Source organism: Muscardinus avellanarius (genome assembly GCF_963383645.1).
Source record: "Muscardinus avellanarius genome assembly, chromosome: 14".
NCBI lineage: Eukaryota > Metazoa > Chordata > Mammalia > Rodentia > Gliridae > Muscardinus > Muscardinus avellanarius.
Genome location: NC_137800.1, coordinates 66,240,387 through 66,257,038, shown reverse-complemented (window position 1 = coordinate 66,257,038; position 16,652 = coordinate 66,240,387).

The window sequence follows — 16,652 nt, the reverse complement described above, 5'->3', positions numbered from 1 at the left end:
ATTGACTAATTGCATGTAGCTAACCCAAAGAAACTTCAGGGTCAGAAAGACATAACATTGACTTCTTTGTGAGGAGGAGATTTTCACTCAGAGCCCTAAAAATGTAAATCATAAATTTTGTGGATACTGCCTCTTTTGAGCCTGCCATCTGGAGAGCAGGTAGACATCAATGTGGTCATCTAGAAGGCCAAGGGCTGCAGGTGGCTGCTGGCAGGGGACCCACATCCGTCCCCTGTTGCACCGGGAACAGGGAAGCTCTTCTCCCAGGAGCCTAAGGAAGCCATGTTTCCTTGGCACGCGTGATGATGTCTTGCCACAAGTTTCTGCCGGAAAAGCTCCCGGTCTCACTACTAAGAACCTTTGGTAGAGTCCTCCTGTTAACTCCAATTTCTGTGTCAATTAGCAAATATCTGTCACCATGATGAATGTCTTATTCTCAGGCATTTCCTCCACTTTTTAAAACAGAACCCCATGGGAAAATAAGGCCTGCTGGCTCCATAAAGGCCTGCAATTTGTGAGTACATATGAGGCAAAGCTGGTTTCCGGCAGAACATAATGCATTCAGGTGTGGCTAATGAATGATTGTTTTCTAAGATTTGGTTAATGTAGAAAATGAAGCATTGAAAAAATATTCTTCAAAAATGCTTATTATGGAATGAAATGGGCCCCTTTCCTAGCTCAGCCACTTTACCTCCCAGACATTTGATTATAAATACAGTTATGCTTTGAGACAGTCATATATTTGGAACAAAAAGTTTGAGAAAAAAGTGGTTCCATATAGCACATTTAACGCAAATCGCCTGAAAGCTACAGAGAAGCCAAGGCCATCTTTTTTTAGTGTGTGTGTGGTACTGGGGATTGAACCCAGGGGCAGTCTACCTCTGAACTACACCTCCAGCCCCATTTTTTATCCTTTTTCTCTTTTTTTTTTTTTTTTTTTTTTTTTTTTTGGCAGTACTGGGGATGAAACCCAGGGGCATTTTACCTCCAAGCTATACTCCCAGCCCTATTTTTTATTCTCATTTGGAAACAGGGTCTCACTGAGTTGCAAAGGGCCTCACTCAGTAGCTAAGGCTGGCCGCAAACCCAGATCCTCTTGTCTCAGCCTCCCAAATGCTGGGATTACAAGCCTGTGCCACTACACTCAGCTTTATTGTTTATTTTGAAACAGGGTCTCACTAAGTTGCAGAGGCTGGCCGAGAACCTGAGATCCTCCTGTCTCAACCTCCCAAGTACTGAGATTACATGTGTGTGCCACCACACCCCGCCAGCAAAGGCCATCTTAATTTCTACTATATCACCATTCTTCCAAAACATACGATGCACTTTATCTTTATTTTTTACATTATCTTTTCTGAAATGGGATAATACGTCATAATGGACATCTGTGTAGTTGTATATATCTGCTGGTTCCACACATAAAACCAACCATGTGTTGAAAATAATTTTTAAATTGTGTCTGTACTCGACATCTACAGACTATTTTTCTTCTTGCCACTGTCCCCTGAACAATTAGCAGAGCCATTTAAGCAGCATTTGTACTGTACTGGGTGTTACGGGTCATTTAAAGAAGATTTAAAGCATACACGAGGATGTGTGTGGGTTACCTGCAAGTACTGTACCATTTTGTGGAAGAAACTTAAGCATGCATGTAATTTGGAATCTTTAGAAGGTCCTGAAACGAATGCCACACAGACTCCAAAGGACAAATGTACTTATGATTATAGTTTTATTATAGAGGATAATAAAATTTAGGATCAGACTCATAGGGTAAGGTCTGGGAGTGTCCCAGATTCAGGGCTCCCAAGCCCACTTCCCCTAGTATCTGGGTGTTTCATCCCTCCCTTCCCCCCTGAATCAATGTGTTCACCAACCAGGAGAATCCTGGCACCCAGAGTTGTTTTTTTTTTTTTAAACTGGGTTTCTTTATAGATATGGCTGATTAAATCACTGACTGCATAATTGAATTAAATCTCCACCCTCCCTCCTCTGGGGATTTTATTGGCCCCAAATTCCAACCTTCTAATCATGTTGTACTTTCTGGTGCCTAGCCCTCATCCTGAAGTTACTGAGAGCCCCACCGGGGCCCACCTCATGAGTCCAGCAAGACACTCTTTATCGCTCAAGAAGTCTCAGTGGTTTTTTTTGAAATCCTGTGCCAAGAACTGGGAATGAAGATAGTCACAGTGTCTACCATGCCGCAGTATATAATCTAGATTTTGTGGATTTTGTGTAGGTTCTCAGTCATGTTTCCAATTCTTAACCTTTGTGTTGACTTACAGGATGCTGCAGTGACTGCAGGATATCTTGCTCTCATCTGAAACTTGGCAAAGTTAAAATTATACTTAGCTTAATCCCCCAAATTACCTTGCCCTAAATTCCACAGAGTGGTTAATATTCACTGTTGTAGGCATTCAAGTTTCACATTCAACCCGTCTCTCTCCCATTATTAAGATTTCTTATAAATATTGTCTGATTATTTTTTATTGGTTCATTGTAATTATACATCTTAATGAAGTTCGGGGTGATAGAGGCATAGGTGCACACGGCCCGCAGTGAGCCTTTCCCCGGCTCCTGCCTCCCTCCCTACTCCCCACCTTCCCGCGTCTGACATAATGATCAGCACTGCTAAGTTAGTGTGTGTACGTCTTGCCCACTGAAGTGTTGCCCTCCTGGAGCCTCCGCCTCCCGTTCAGCCTCCCTCTGGCAGAGCCCCTCCTTCGCTCCACTAAAGTTTCTCCTCCTTTCTCTGAAGTTTCTCCCTAGCTTCTGCATGTGAGAGAAAACATATGACCTTTCACTTTTTGTACCTGACTAATCTCACTCAGCATATTTTCCGGTTCCATCCATTTATCTCCAAATGACATGATTTTTTTTTTTTTTTTTTTTTTTTGCGGGTCTGGGGATGGAACCCCAGGGGCATCAGACCTCCGAGCTACATCTTCTGCCCTATTTTTTATTCTTTATTTTGAAACCGGGTCTCACTGAGTTGCAGAGGGCCTCACTAAGTAGCTGAGGCTGTCCCCGAACCGTGATCCTCTGGTCTCAGTCTCCTGAATGCTGGGATTACAAGCATGTGCCACCACGCCCGGCTCAAATGACATGATTTTGTTCTTCTTTATGGCTGAGTAGAATTCCATTGTTTGTATATCTCCTAAACTTGTACTCCATACATTTGTTGATGCATAGCTCACCTGGTTCCATAGTTTGGCAGTAATGAATTGTGTTATTTAAATCACTTTCCGTAGGGCGTGGTGGCGCATGTTTGTAATCCCCGCTCTTGGGAGGCTGAGACAGGAGGATCACACAGTTTTGAAGCCAGCCTCAGCTACTTAGTGAGGCTCTCGGCAACTTAGTGAGACCCTGTTTCCAAATAAAATATAAAATAGGTCTGGGAGTATAGCCCGGAGGTAAAAGGCCTCTTGGTTCCACCCCCAGTACCACAAAAAAAAAAAAAGAATCACTTTCTGTGTGATCATTTGTGATGTTACTTGTATGAAAAAGATATATACATATCTTGTGAAGTGCTGAAAGGAAAACAGTACTTATATTCTTTATCCTATCATTTTTTGTAAGCACTGAATATATTTCTGTTGATTTTTCTACATTCTGTTTTGTAGTCGTAAGAAGGGTTTCAAACATATCTGAATAAACAAGAGTAAATATCCTGCATGGGATGATGCTGTATTCATATAAAACTGTGTGCATGTATTCAATTTGTCTCTTGAAAAATACTAAACAATAAATCACTTCCCAGTTTTTTAATGTAATTCCCCCATAATAAATGTCAAAAATCCAAAACCAAGCAGAGCATTTATATGTGGACCATCTTACCCAATAAACCATCATTAGTTGACAGCAATTTAAGTTGAAAATGCATTTAATACGCCTGACCCGCCCACTCCCTAGCTGAGCCGCACAGCACCCTGGAGAGTGCCCCCCTGTGATCACAGGACTTCTGGGAGCTGCGGTCCCTGCCGCAGCCCAGCATCGCCGGGAAAAACCCATCATACTTCGTATCACCAGACTGGGAAAAGATCCCAATGCAAAATATGGTTTCTACTGAGTGTGCTTATCACTTTTGGACCACTGTAAAGTTGAAACACACACACACACACACACACACACACACACACTCACACACACACATGTCAAACCATTTTAAGTTGAGCGTCATCTGTAGCTGAATCACAAACAAGACTATAGGAGCCAGAGCCCTTCTGAGTCAAAGTGCTTCGGTCATGTTTCAAGGGAGCCCGCTCCTATCCTGGAACAAATTGCCATTGTCTTGCCAAGCCGGTTTGGGGTTTGCACCCTGTGGTGTGGGGGTGGCAAGGAGACTTGGCAGACAGCAGGTCGAGAACAGCGGATCTCCTGCTTGCTTGCTTTCCTTTGTGCACCCGGCTATCGATCCCTCAAACCCACTCCTCCTGACCTGCTTTCTCTGTGCGTGCCTTCACTCAGTGACTCTGAAATGATTCTTTATTCGTTCATTCCTTCCAGCATCTGTCCTTGGGGCCAGGCATCACTGCAGTGCCAGGAGAAAGCAGGGTTTAATCAAGCTCAACCCCAACCTGGGGAGGCCCCAGCGCAGTAGCTGAGGAACAGGTAGGCGAGCAGATACGTGAGAAGACTTCAGAGTGTGGGAGTGTTATGAAATATGAAAGCAGTATCGAAATAACAAGTGAGGATGATGGGGCGAGATGTGTTCAAAGTCTCCCTGAGAAAGCAGCGTGGTGTGTGTGTGTGTGTGTGTGTGTGTGTGTGTGTGCTGGGGGTTGAACCCAGGGGCATTCTACCTTCAAGCTATACTCCCAGACCTTTTATTTTTATTTTTGGTGGTACTGGGGATGGAACCCTTCTACCTCCGGGCTACACTCTCAGACCTATTTTATATTTTTTTTATTTGGAAACAGGGTCTCTTAAGCCAGCAAGGGTGGCTTTGAACCAGCGCGATCCTCCTGTCTCCGCCTCCCAAGGGCAGGGACTACAAGTGTGCGCCACCACGCCCGGCACCCCACAGGCCTTTTTATTTTTTATTTTGAAACAGGGTCTCACCTTATTGCTGAGGGCCTCAGTTGCTGAGGCTGGCCTCCAACCTGTGCTCCTCCCGTCTCAGCCACCGCGCATCACTATGCCTGGCTAAGAAAGCAGAATCGGAACCCAATCCTCAGTGATCTGGGTCTTGTCTCTTTTGCATCCCCCATGTGAAAGGAGAAAAGATAATTTTCTGATCACACTGCAAGGAAGCCAAGGCTATGTGGCACTGGAAACCACGGGGGTAGGAAGACAGATAGACGTACCGCAGGACCGCAAAGGATTCTTCAATCTTAACATCAAGTTCTCAAGTCAGAGAAATTGGGCCAAAATTTGTTCAGCTTGATTTTCTTCTTAGTTCACATCAAGGAAGCCCTTCGCTCTGAGAGAGCTCTGACATCCTTTTTGGGAGTCCAGTGAGGTAAAACCACATGGTCCAGTGACTCCGTCCTCTGCTTTGCTCCTTTTAGTGACCCCAGAAGAGCCCCCGGGGGGTCATATAGGTTTTCTGCTAAGGAGGGAGCTCAGGATTAAACCTCTCTGATGCTGCTCTTTGACATTCCACAAATCAATCTCTGTCTCCTTTCCTCTCTTTCTTTTTCTCCTTCCCCATAAATAAACTTACCTTCTGTTTATTTAGGGCAGCCAGTGAGTCTCCATTTCACCGCACAAGGTCACAGTCAGCCTAGGGCGCTCTGGGAGGCAGGCTGCATTCGGGCATCTTGGGGGAGGGGGCACAACTCTGGGGATTAACAGCAAACAAGCAGGACGGTGACATTGAAATGTGGTGAATGTTCGAGGTGGGGCACACTCCGCAGGTAGAGTCTGCTTTGGCAGAGGCAGGCAGCCCATGGGTGACTGAATGCCTTATTATTAAGGCATGCAGGGAGAAAAAAAATTCACTTTTGGACTGAGATCAAATATGAGAACATTCTGCATCAAAGGCAAATGTCTCCAAATATTTTATAAGGAGCTGATTTTCAAGTCTCAAGTCAATATAATTTTCTGGCTCAAAGGTACACTCGTGTTAATAATCCTTAATTGTAATGCCTCTGAAATGCCAGGACATCCGTTTTTGGTCATCTGCTTTGATATTGTTAGAAATAAATTTCCATGGCATCTTAAGAAAAGACACATATTTGAAAGTGGCTCAGCAAGGCAATTGTATTTTTTGCAAAAAGGGATCCTGACACCAGTACAGTCACGTGTACAAGAGCAAACCAGTGGGGACCCGCGGGGTCTTTTATCTCTAAGGTGAGGCTCCTGCATTGTGCTCCTGTTGGTGGGAGCATAGTGTCACAATCTTCACACAATTGGCCCTTGAAAATTTCCAAAATGGCAGTTTTACACAATAGAGCTCAAGTCAAGCTATTCCTTTGATAGAAACGACTTACTATATTCTCACAACACATCGAGATAAATTGTTTAATCCAAATTAACTCAATAGAGTATAAAATACTTTCTAGAAATACTTTGGTCTAGCTGGACATAGCGGCTCAGGCCTGTAATCTCAGTACTTGGAAGGCTGAGAAAGGAGGATCATGAGTTTAAGACCAGCCTCAGCAAAGTGCTGACTTCTCAGCACCTTCAAGAGATCCTGGTGCAAACTAAAAAATAAAATAGGGCTAGAAGTGCAGCTCAGAGGTAGAATGCCCCTCAGTTCAATCCCCAGTATGGGGTGGGGGCAGAGGAGGGAGGGAGGGAGGGAGGGAGAGAGAGAGAGAGAGAGAGAGAGAGAGAGAGAGAGAGAGAGAGAGAGAGAGACTTTCATCTAGAAGTTCCAAAAACTTGCTCCAGCTGTTTTTTTTCCCATACCCATCTTGTGCTTTCTCCTCTTTCCTCTCTCCTCTCCTCCTCCTTTCTTTCCCCCCACCCCTATCTTAGAAATTCAAGTGTAAAAGCACAGCAACCATCACACTGGTGTGCCCAAGGGTCAGCCAGCATTTTTTCTAGCTAGTTTCTAGAAAGAATTCTTTTTTTTTCTAGTTTCTCCTAGCTCTGTCTGAGCCTATGGCTATGTCCAGCATGGGTCCACAGAAGTGAGAAAGGCAGCACAAAAATTAATTCCAAAACAGAGCACTTCTCTAGGGTGCTCTTGCCTACTGTGTAAAAACCTCATTAAAGGCTGACCAAGAATGCTCCTGGATAATGAAGTTACCCACAGACAGTGTATTACCCACAAGACATATAGTATCAGCACTCGCAGTAGAAACGAGTGAGCCAGCAATTTTCCAGATTTCCCCATCAACAGAGTCTGACGCTTCTGAGTAGAATTCAAGGTCTTGGATCCATTAGCTCCTAGAGCTTGGAAGGAGCATACCCATCACCTCACACATTTACCGTGTGTGTGTGTGTGTGTGTGTGTGTGTGTGTGTGTGTGTGTGTGTGTATGTGTGTGTGTGTGTGTGTGTGTGTGTGTGTGTGTGTGTGTGTGTGTTACATGATAAGAATTCCCAAGATTTATTCTTCCAATACTGGGCAGCTCTATCAGTTGGGTTTTTTATTTATTGAGTTGAAATTTCTCTCTACCCATTGGACATAGCTCTATGTTCAGTAGCAGGGCATATAGAATAGGCTCAATCTTTCTTTTGGTTAAAAATAACTGCTAAATAAAACTTGCAGGAGATCACGGGTTTGGACTGGTCCCACTGACAAAACCAATATGGAGTTTAATCACAGTAACCAAGTTTTGGTTGGTTACAAGAGGCCTCATAGCCAACTACAAAAGCTACAGCTAAGTGATCTACTTGGACAATAGAAAGATAGTATCTATTTTCAAAAGGAAATAAATAAGTGTGTATATGTGTGTATATGTATTCATCCTAAATCAATTGTTTGTTATTTATACTTATATTCACACCTTTATACTTATCTGTATTGTATAGCCCGACCTGTTTTTCTCAGCTTTATTGAGGTAAAACTGACAAATAAAAATGATACAAATTCAAGTTGTACATGATTGCTATGAATACCCATCACCTCACACATTTACCATGTGTGTGTGTGTGGGGGGGTGAGTGTGTATGCCGAATGAGAATTCTCAAGATCTACTCCTTTAGCAAATTTCAAGTGCATAATTTATTATTACTAACTCAAGTCCATGGTGTGCATTAGAACCCCAGAACTGATTCATCTTATGACTGCAGTTTGTACCCTTTGCCCTACACCTCCCCACCCATTTTCCTCACCCTTGGTAACCACCCTTCTCTTCTGTGTGAGTTGACGTTTTTAGATTCCAAAACTAAAAGATATTATTGGTACTTTAAAAAAAAAAAAACTGTTCTAGGGTGTGGGTAGTGGTATCTCTTTGTGGTTTTAAGTTGCATTTCTCTGATGACTAAAGATATCAAGCATCTTTTCATGCTATTTTTGGTTACTTGTACGTCCTTTGGGGAACTCTCTATTCTCCTACTTTTCAGGACATGTTATCCTGCATTGTCTGTCTCATTCTGACGTAGTAAGAGTTCTTGATGTGTCCTAGATATAACAGCCTTTTCAGATTCATTTATTACAAATATTTTCACCCAGCTTATGGCTTGAATGTTCATTTTCTCTACAATGCATTTTTAGTTCATGTTTTCAAAAGCTTTATTTAGTTGCCATGGTACCTTTACTTCCAATTCTTCATTTCAACTTCATTGAAGCACACTTGACAGCAATAAACTGCATGCATCTAAAGTGTAAAGTCTGATGAGTTTTGACATATGTATGCTGTTAAAACCATCATCACAACCTAGATAGTGAACATTTCTACCAGTCCCCCAAAAAGCAGTTTCTTTTGAAGCATAAACATTTTAATTTTGATAAAGTCCAATCTATCAAAATTTGTATGGTGATCTCTATGCTCATTTTAGAAAATCTTTGAAAAAAATCTTTGCCTAAGAAAGCAATATTCATACCCTATGCTTTCTTCTAGAATTTTGTATTTTAGGTGATATGTTTAAGCCAATTAGCCTTCTATAATTGTTTTATGTAAATATGGAGGTAAGATTCAAGGTCAATTTTTTTCCTATATGACTATCCAGTTCAAGCGCTGTTAAAAATGTTACCCCTCTCCCACCATTAAGCACCTTTTGTGACTTGCCAAAAATTGACCATATATGTGGATCTATGTCTGGACATTATTCTGTTCCACTGGCTTACATTTTAGTCTCATATCAGTGCCACACTCTGTTAATTTCATAGCTTACAGTAAGTCTCAAAATCAAATAGTATAAACACCTCTAATCTTTTTCAAAATTATTTTTGTTCATTTCCATATGAATGATAGAATATAGGGTTGGGGTATAGCTCATGGATGGAATACTTGGATAAGATAACAAATATGAATCCCAAGTACTACAAAACCAAAAAAAAAAAAAAAGTCTACTGGAATTTTGTGCTTGTGTTGACTCTGTAGATTCATTTGGCTATAATTGATGGTTTAGTAATATTCCATAAATATAGTATATCTTTTTTTTGTTTAAACCTTCTCACCATTTTATTTTATTTTATTTATTTGTTTGTTTATTTATCTGTTTATTTATTTATTTATTTTTGAGTCTGGGGATGGGACCCAGGGGCATTTGACCTCGAAGCTACACTCCCTGCCCTATTTTTTATTCTTTATTTTGAAACAGGGTCTCACTGTGTTGCAGAGGGCCTCACTATATAGCTGAGGCTGTCTGCGAACCGCGATTCTCCTGTCTCAACCTTCCAACCGCTGGGATTATAAGCGTGCGCCACCACGCCCGGATATTTGGCTTCTTTAACAGATACAGGATTATTTCGATTTTCTATTTCTTCATGAGTCAGTTTTTGAAAGTTGTGTTTTCTAACCTGAAAGCAGCTACTCTCTAGTAAATCTTGTATAGGCTGACTCCGTGTGTGTTGAGGCTTACCCTGGGCTAAGGACCTGCAGTTGACTCTCACATAGATATCTGTCCTGCACCCAGATCCTCAGCAGCTCTCTCCCCCTGTGGCCTACCGTGATATAGTCCAGCAAGTTAAACAGGCTTAAATTCTTGGTCTCCCCCTCCATAGTTCAAGGGGACAACCATGTTCTGTTGGGGCTTCAGCTCCCTGTACCACAGTCAGGAAACTGTCCCTGGGAACTAGCTAGAGCAATCAAAAGATATCCCCCAGGCCTTTCTCCTCTCCCAGGGATCACAGTCTTGTAACTACCTTGTGTCAAATGCCAGAAAAACCTTTGCTTCATATATTTTGTCCAGTTTTGCAAGTGTTTACAGTGGGAAGACTAGTCTGAAACTAGGTACTCTGTTAAAACCAATAAGCAGAAGTCACCTTCTATGTTTTGAAAAATGAATAATAGTGGAGATGTATTGAATTGGTGGCTTTTCATGGCCAGGCCTTTCTACCCTGTCTATGTTTTGAATTTTATCTACGTCCATGTTACCAAGCACTTATGCTTGAACAAACTCCCCTACTTAGTTTAATTATTTTTGCTACATGTAGCCACAGAGGTTGGTGTGCCTGCACCTCAGGATTCTCAAGTCTAGGATACGCTGCTTTTATTGCCTCAAATATCACCTTTCCCTTCCCCTCACTCACTGATGCTCTTTCTTCAGATCTTACAGGGCAGTTCTCAAGGCATCCTATCCATCCTTATAGTTGATCAGGTGCCCCACCTCTTATTCTTATCTTAGAATAATCACATTCTGCTTCTGGAAAGTTACTACTTCTTATTTGTCACCAAATGAATAACCATGCAGAAGGTATGTGCCACCTAGACAGTCATTAATAAATATTTGCAGAATGACTAATATAATAATACCACTAATGGGCATGTTCACCTAAAGATACTTATAAGTATTTTCCTGTTTAAAATAATTAGCATTACTAGCCTACCTTACTGTGCTAGTTTATAGTTTTGTTTGTTTGTTTGTTTACTAGGGATTGAAGCCAGTGGCATTTTACCTCCAGGCTGTACCTTCAGCCCTTTCTATTTTAATTTTAAAACAGGGTCTCACTGAGTTGCTCAGAGTCTCACTAAGTTGCTGAGGCTGACCTCAACCTCGGATCCTTCTGTCTTGGCTTCCCAAGTACTAGAATTACAGGTGTGCATAAGCATGCCTGGCTAGACTGTAGTTGTTCATGCCCAGCTTCTGCCCTTTGATCTTTGAGTGAGTTGGCATCTTTAAGAAGTGAGGCACAGGGGTAATGGTGTTATCCCACAGGCCACTGCAGCCTGGAGGGAGACGGGTGTGACTCTACTTGATCATTTTTGATTCGTCTGCCCTCTTGGTTTCTGATCTCAGAGCTGTTTCTCTTCACTCTGATGGGTCACCCAAGAATTTGGCCACAGAGATTCTCCTGCAGGATTCCTGGTGCCCAGGTGCCAAGGCAGCTGTACACCACATCTCCACTGCTCTCAGAGGTCTGCCCTGGCCGAATATCCTTGCCAGAGAGTAGACTCCAGGCATTGACATCAAGCCTTCGTTTTTTCGGGACTCCACTTGTTTTTATTCTATTTTAGTGCACCTTTCTTTTTCCTTGTTCTTTCATCTGAAAAGATGATTTCGTTCTCAGGTGAAGTACTTTATCCTTTATAGACATGTTTCACAAAGGACTGGACTATTGTGTGTCTCAGAGCTACTTTAAATGTGACATTCTGAAAACATAATCTGACACTAAGACAAAAACCTTCTGAGCACCAAAGCTCTGCCTGCTGATAGAGTCTGGCTCTTTAAAGCCCCCATTGTTGGGTCCTTATTTCTCATAAGAAACTTTTTTAAAAATTGTGGTAAGATATACATGACGTAAGATTTATCTTCTTAACTATTTTTAAAGATACAATAAAATTGCATTAAATTTATCCACATGGTTGTACAACCATCACTCCTCTCCATCCATAGAACTTTTCATCTTGAAAACTGAAACTCCCTCCCTATTAATTAACAGCTTCCCATTTCTCCTCTCTCCAGCTCCAGGAAATCACCACTCTATTTTGTATCTCTATTCTAGTGCACCACATACATGGAATCATGCAGTATCTGTCGTTTTATGAGTGGATTCATCCATGTTGTATCACTTGTCAGAATTGTCCTTCTTCTTCACACTGAGTAATGTTCCACTTTGTGTGTTCTACATTTTGTCTGCCCATTTGTCTGTTTGTGGGAGCTTACAGTACTTCTTCCTTCTGGCTATGAATAATGCTGCTATGAAAATGAATGTGTAAGTATATGAGTTCTTGCTTCCAATTCTTTGGGGTATGTGCCCAGAAATGAGAGCATATGGTAATTCTACTTTTCAGTTTTTAGTAACTCCTGCATTTACCACAATGAAATATTGTCACATATATATATATATATATATATATATATATATATATATACACACACACACACACACACACACACACACACACACACACACACATAAAGTTTCCAGTTTCTCAAAATCATCACCGACACTTATTATTTTGGTTTTTTTTAAGCAATATTGATGGATATGAGACTTATAATCAACTTTAGCCTGCTGATACTTTCCCTTCAGGAACGATAATGCCTTTTATTTGTACCTTAAATCTACCAAGACACTGTAAACAGTCATCTGAGAAAGAAACTGGCAGCTGGGCACAGTGATACACACCTGTAATCCCAGGTTTGGGGAGATGGAGACAGGAGATTGCAGGTTTGAGGCAAGCCTTAGCAACTTAAATGAGACCTTCAGCAACTTAGTGAGCTAATATTTAAAAAAAAAAAAAAGATAAATGGTTGGAAGTATATCTCAGGGGCAGAATGCTCCAGGTTAAATCCCCGGGGCAAAAAATAAGAAAAAAAAAAGGAGGGATGAAAGAAAGAAAGAGAAACCATGACTGTGGACACTGTGAGGTCTGACTGCGAGGCCTGGCAGGAGGAGGTGGAGAACAAAGAAATCCAGCAGTGGCAGGAAAAGTGGCCCTAACCAACCTCTGCCCCCAGCCCATAAACCTACCTGTCCTCCCCCCTGTCAAGACCACCAATGGGGAAAATCCACGACTGTGTAACTATCCCTCCCTCCTAATGCCCCACAGAAAGCTCCTAGTGTGCAAGACAGGGCCCCTGACTCTGGTGGACTCTCTCTCTTGTCAGGTGCCTCCCAGATTTATCTTCAAATAAATCTGTTCCTGCTGTCGAGCTGTGCGCTCCTGGTCCTGATATTTACCAACATATGATATTTACCAACCAACAGCAACAACAAACTAATACTTGGAAGTAAACTTCGTAGAGATAGAAATTGCAGTTTAATTCATTTGCATGAGAAAGAGCAGTATTTTTTACTATGTGTTTTTCAAAAGTAATTATTTTGGTGTTAGGGTTCTGCTTGCTTTATAGCTGTGAATAAATAGCTCTGTCTTTTTCTATATTCTGAAAAGGTTGAAATACCATAATTTTTTCCTTACGAGTTGGACCAAATTCACCTGCAGAAAGATCAGAGCCTATTGGGAAGATTGAAAGCTCTACATTTCTTTCTTATTATTTGGTCTAGCTATAATTTTATTGACTTTGAATTTCTTTTTTACAGAACTGTTTTCTCTTTCAATGAGTTTGTTTAATGCAGTTAATTTTAATGCATTATGATTTGACTATATAGAGACTGCTCATAACTTTAGTAAAATTTTGAATTATTTTTGAAAATTGAGAAAATACCAAGGAAATGGCTACTATGAATAATGCTGCTATGAAAATGAATGTGTAAGTATATGGGTTCTTGTTTCCAATTATTTGAGAGAGAGAGAGAGAGAGAGAGAGAGAGAGATATTTTTTTTTTTTTTTTTTGGTGGTACTGGGGGTAGAACCCAGAGGCTTTCTACCTCCAGGCTATACTCCCTGACCTTTTTTATATTTTATTTGGAAACAGGGTCTCACTAAGTTGCTGAGAGCCTCACTAAATAGTTGAGGCTTGCTTCGAAACTGTGCGATCCTCCTGTCTCAGCCTCCCGAGCGCAGGGATTACAAACATGCACCACCACGCCCGGCTAAGAGATAGTTGTTTTACTGGGGATGGAACTTGGGGGCACTGTACCTCTGAGCTACACCCCAGCCCTATTTATTTAACTATTTACTTACTTACTGATAGGTCGGGACCCCTCTCTTCCCCCCATGTGACCCCGCAGCAGGAACAGGAGGTGGAACCCCGGAAGCCAGAAGCGGAGATATGGTGAGAATCCAGGTGTCGTGAGACCCCAGGCATCCCAGGCAAGCTCCAGGTATTGCAGGCTCCAGATGTGGTGACAGAATGGGTGTTTCCACACTGTTAGCCCCACTCCTAAGCCTCCCCCCATCTCCCGCTTAAAACACAGGTGCTTCCGCCCTGCCACGTGACTCCTGTTGGCTGATCAGGAATATGCAGGTGGCTCTCTAGAAGCTTGGCTCATCAGTCCCTTCCCCCACGGATAGCCGACTCCCCGAGGGTGCCAGGTTTCTGATTAAAGCAGCAGCTTTTGATAACCTGACTGGTGTTTACCTCCTTCGCAATTTCCCCAAACTCTCTTTTCAGTGTTACATTTACTTACTTACTCATTTTGATACAGGGACTTACTTACTTATTTTGATACAGGGTCTAAGTTGCTGAGGCTGGCCTCTGCCCTGTCATCCTCCCTACTGTGTCAACCTTCTAAAACCTGGAATTACAAGTGCGGGCCACCACCCAAGGGCTTAAAATTCTTTTAATATATTATTTGACAAAAAATACAACAATCTCCAAATCAGTGACTCACCTTGCCAACCCTCTTTTCTTGGAAAGACCAAAAGGGAAATGGAAGAACCAGGAATGGTAGCAGAGTGAAACGCAGGAGCGGGGCTGAGGCTGGAGCAGCAGAACTCCCAGGAACAGGGGAGCGGGAGGCTCACCAGGCCCAAGCAGAGCAAGCGATCTCCTCTGATGCTCTGAAGATCCAGACACCTACTGCCAGAGGACATGTAGCTAGGAGCCAGGGCATCCATCCAGTGGCCTTTGGGCCCGAAGGCTGTCCACCCCAGAGCATTTCCACATTAGAGAAAAGACCCAGAAGGGGGAAAGAAGACGACCTTGTGTCCTGACTGTGTCTCTGACTTGTGGCCTGTGACCTGACAGTCACAGAAGATAAGGAAATGAGAATCCACCCTACCCTAAATTGTACATTTTTAAAATATTTCCTACCGGTACAACTTCATTATTACCCATTTTAATGTTGACAATTTGTAAAGCCACCATCAGAGAGGAAGTACAATTCCATTCCAACCTTGTCACCAATGGATGGCGCCCATCACAGCGAATGCACATTTGAAATACGGAATGGAGATGGGTCTTGGGGTGCATGTCTGTAACCCCAGTACTTGGGAGGCTGAGACAGGAAGATTGCAGGTTTGAGGCCAGACTCAGCAATTTAGCCAGGCCCTCAGTAACTTAGTGAAACCCTTTTTCAAAATAAAAAATAAAATAGAGCTGTGGGTGTAGCTCAGAGGTAGAATGCCCCTGGGTTCAATCCCTAGTGCAAAAATAAAAATAAAATAAATAAAAACAAAAAGGGCTAGGGTGTAGCTCATAGGTATTTATAATGCCTCTGGGTTTAATCTCCAGTACCAAAATATAAATAACATGAAGTTGATAAAATTTCTCTTTAAATACAATTTTTATAATTATTTTTATAAAACTAGTTGTAGGTAACATTAGTTATGACAATGTATACTTTTAATCCATTTTAATTCAGGCCTTATATCTTATGACCTCTATTACTTTCAGAATTCAAATTTATATTCTACCTAAACCCCCAAATAATTTTTCTTCCACCTAGAAAAGATAACCACAAGAAATTTTTTAAGATGTCTATCGCTGAGGTGGGAAATCAGAAGATCAGAAAGAAAAATAAGCTATAACAAATCTTATATGGTAGGAACCTGGGGAGGCGTTGGTTACAAATTGGGTTCTTCAGCTTACAAATCCCTTCCTTATGCTATCAATTGCTCTCACAGAGTAACCATATAAAATCTGAATATAATATAAGAAAACTTTCCAACGTTGCCCTTATTAAAGAGTCATTTGTTTCTCTGGTGGTAACACTTGCAGAGTTCAAATGTGTGCAGTTACTCTGTACCCTTGATTAGTGTCCTAGTGGTGAGTCTACTGAGGTGTGGCCTCCAGGCTCATTCTGTGTAACTAATTGCTCCCTCTCAAGGAACTGAGCTGGATCCGTGTTTGTAAAATACCCAACACCAGCTGTCAGAAAGTCAATGTTTATTTGGGAGAGGAAATATGTCACTGAATGATTAACTCCTAGTACTATTCATTAAACTTTTAAATCATCTGAATTTATTTTAAAGTACCACTTTACTTCTTTAGTTTACAGTAGGAATTACTTATTAGACCCTTGGGTTTTCAATGAAAAAAAAAAAAACCACAGGCATTGTCAACATCAGTGTGTCCTTTTTATGGCTAATCTGTAAGACTAACCTGAGAAATTCAGCAATGAATAACTTCCTGGTCTGTAAGGAGCTTTGGAGCTCACCAGGATTGTACCTGGGAGGATTATACTCAGGTGTGTACAGCTGAAGTCAGATAATGCCATGTACTTGCTAAGGATGCTGAAACCCAGGCCATGGAGCAGTGGATGGCAAAGAAATGTCTTGTTCCAGGAGCTATGCTCCCAAATCTTT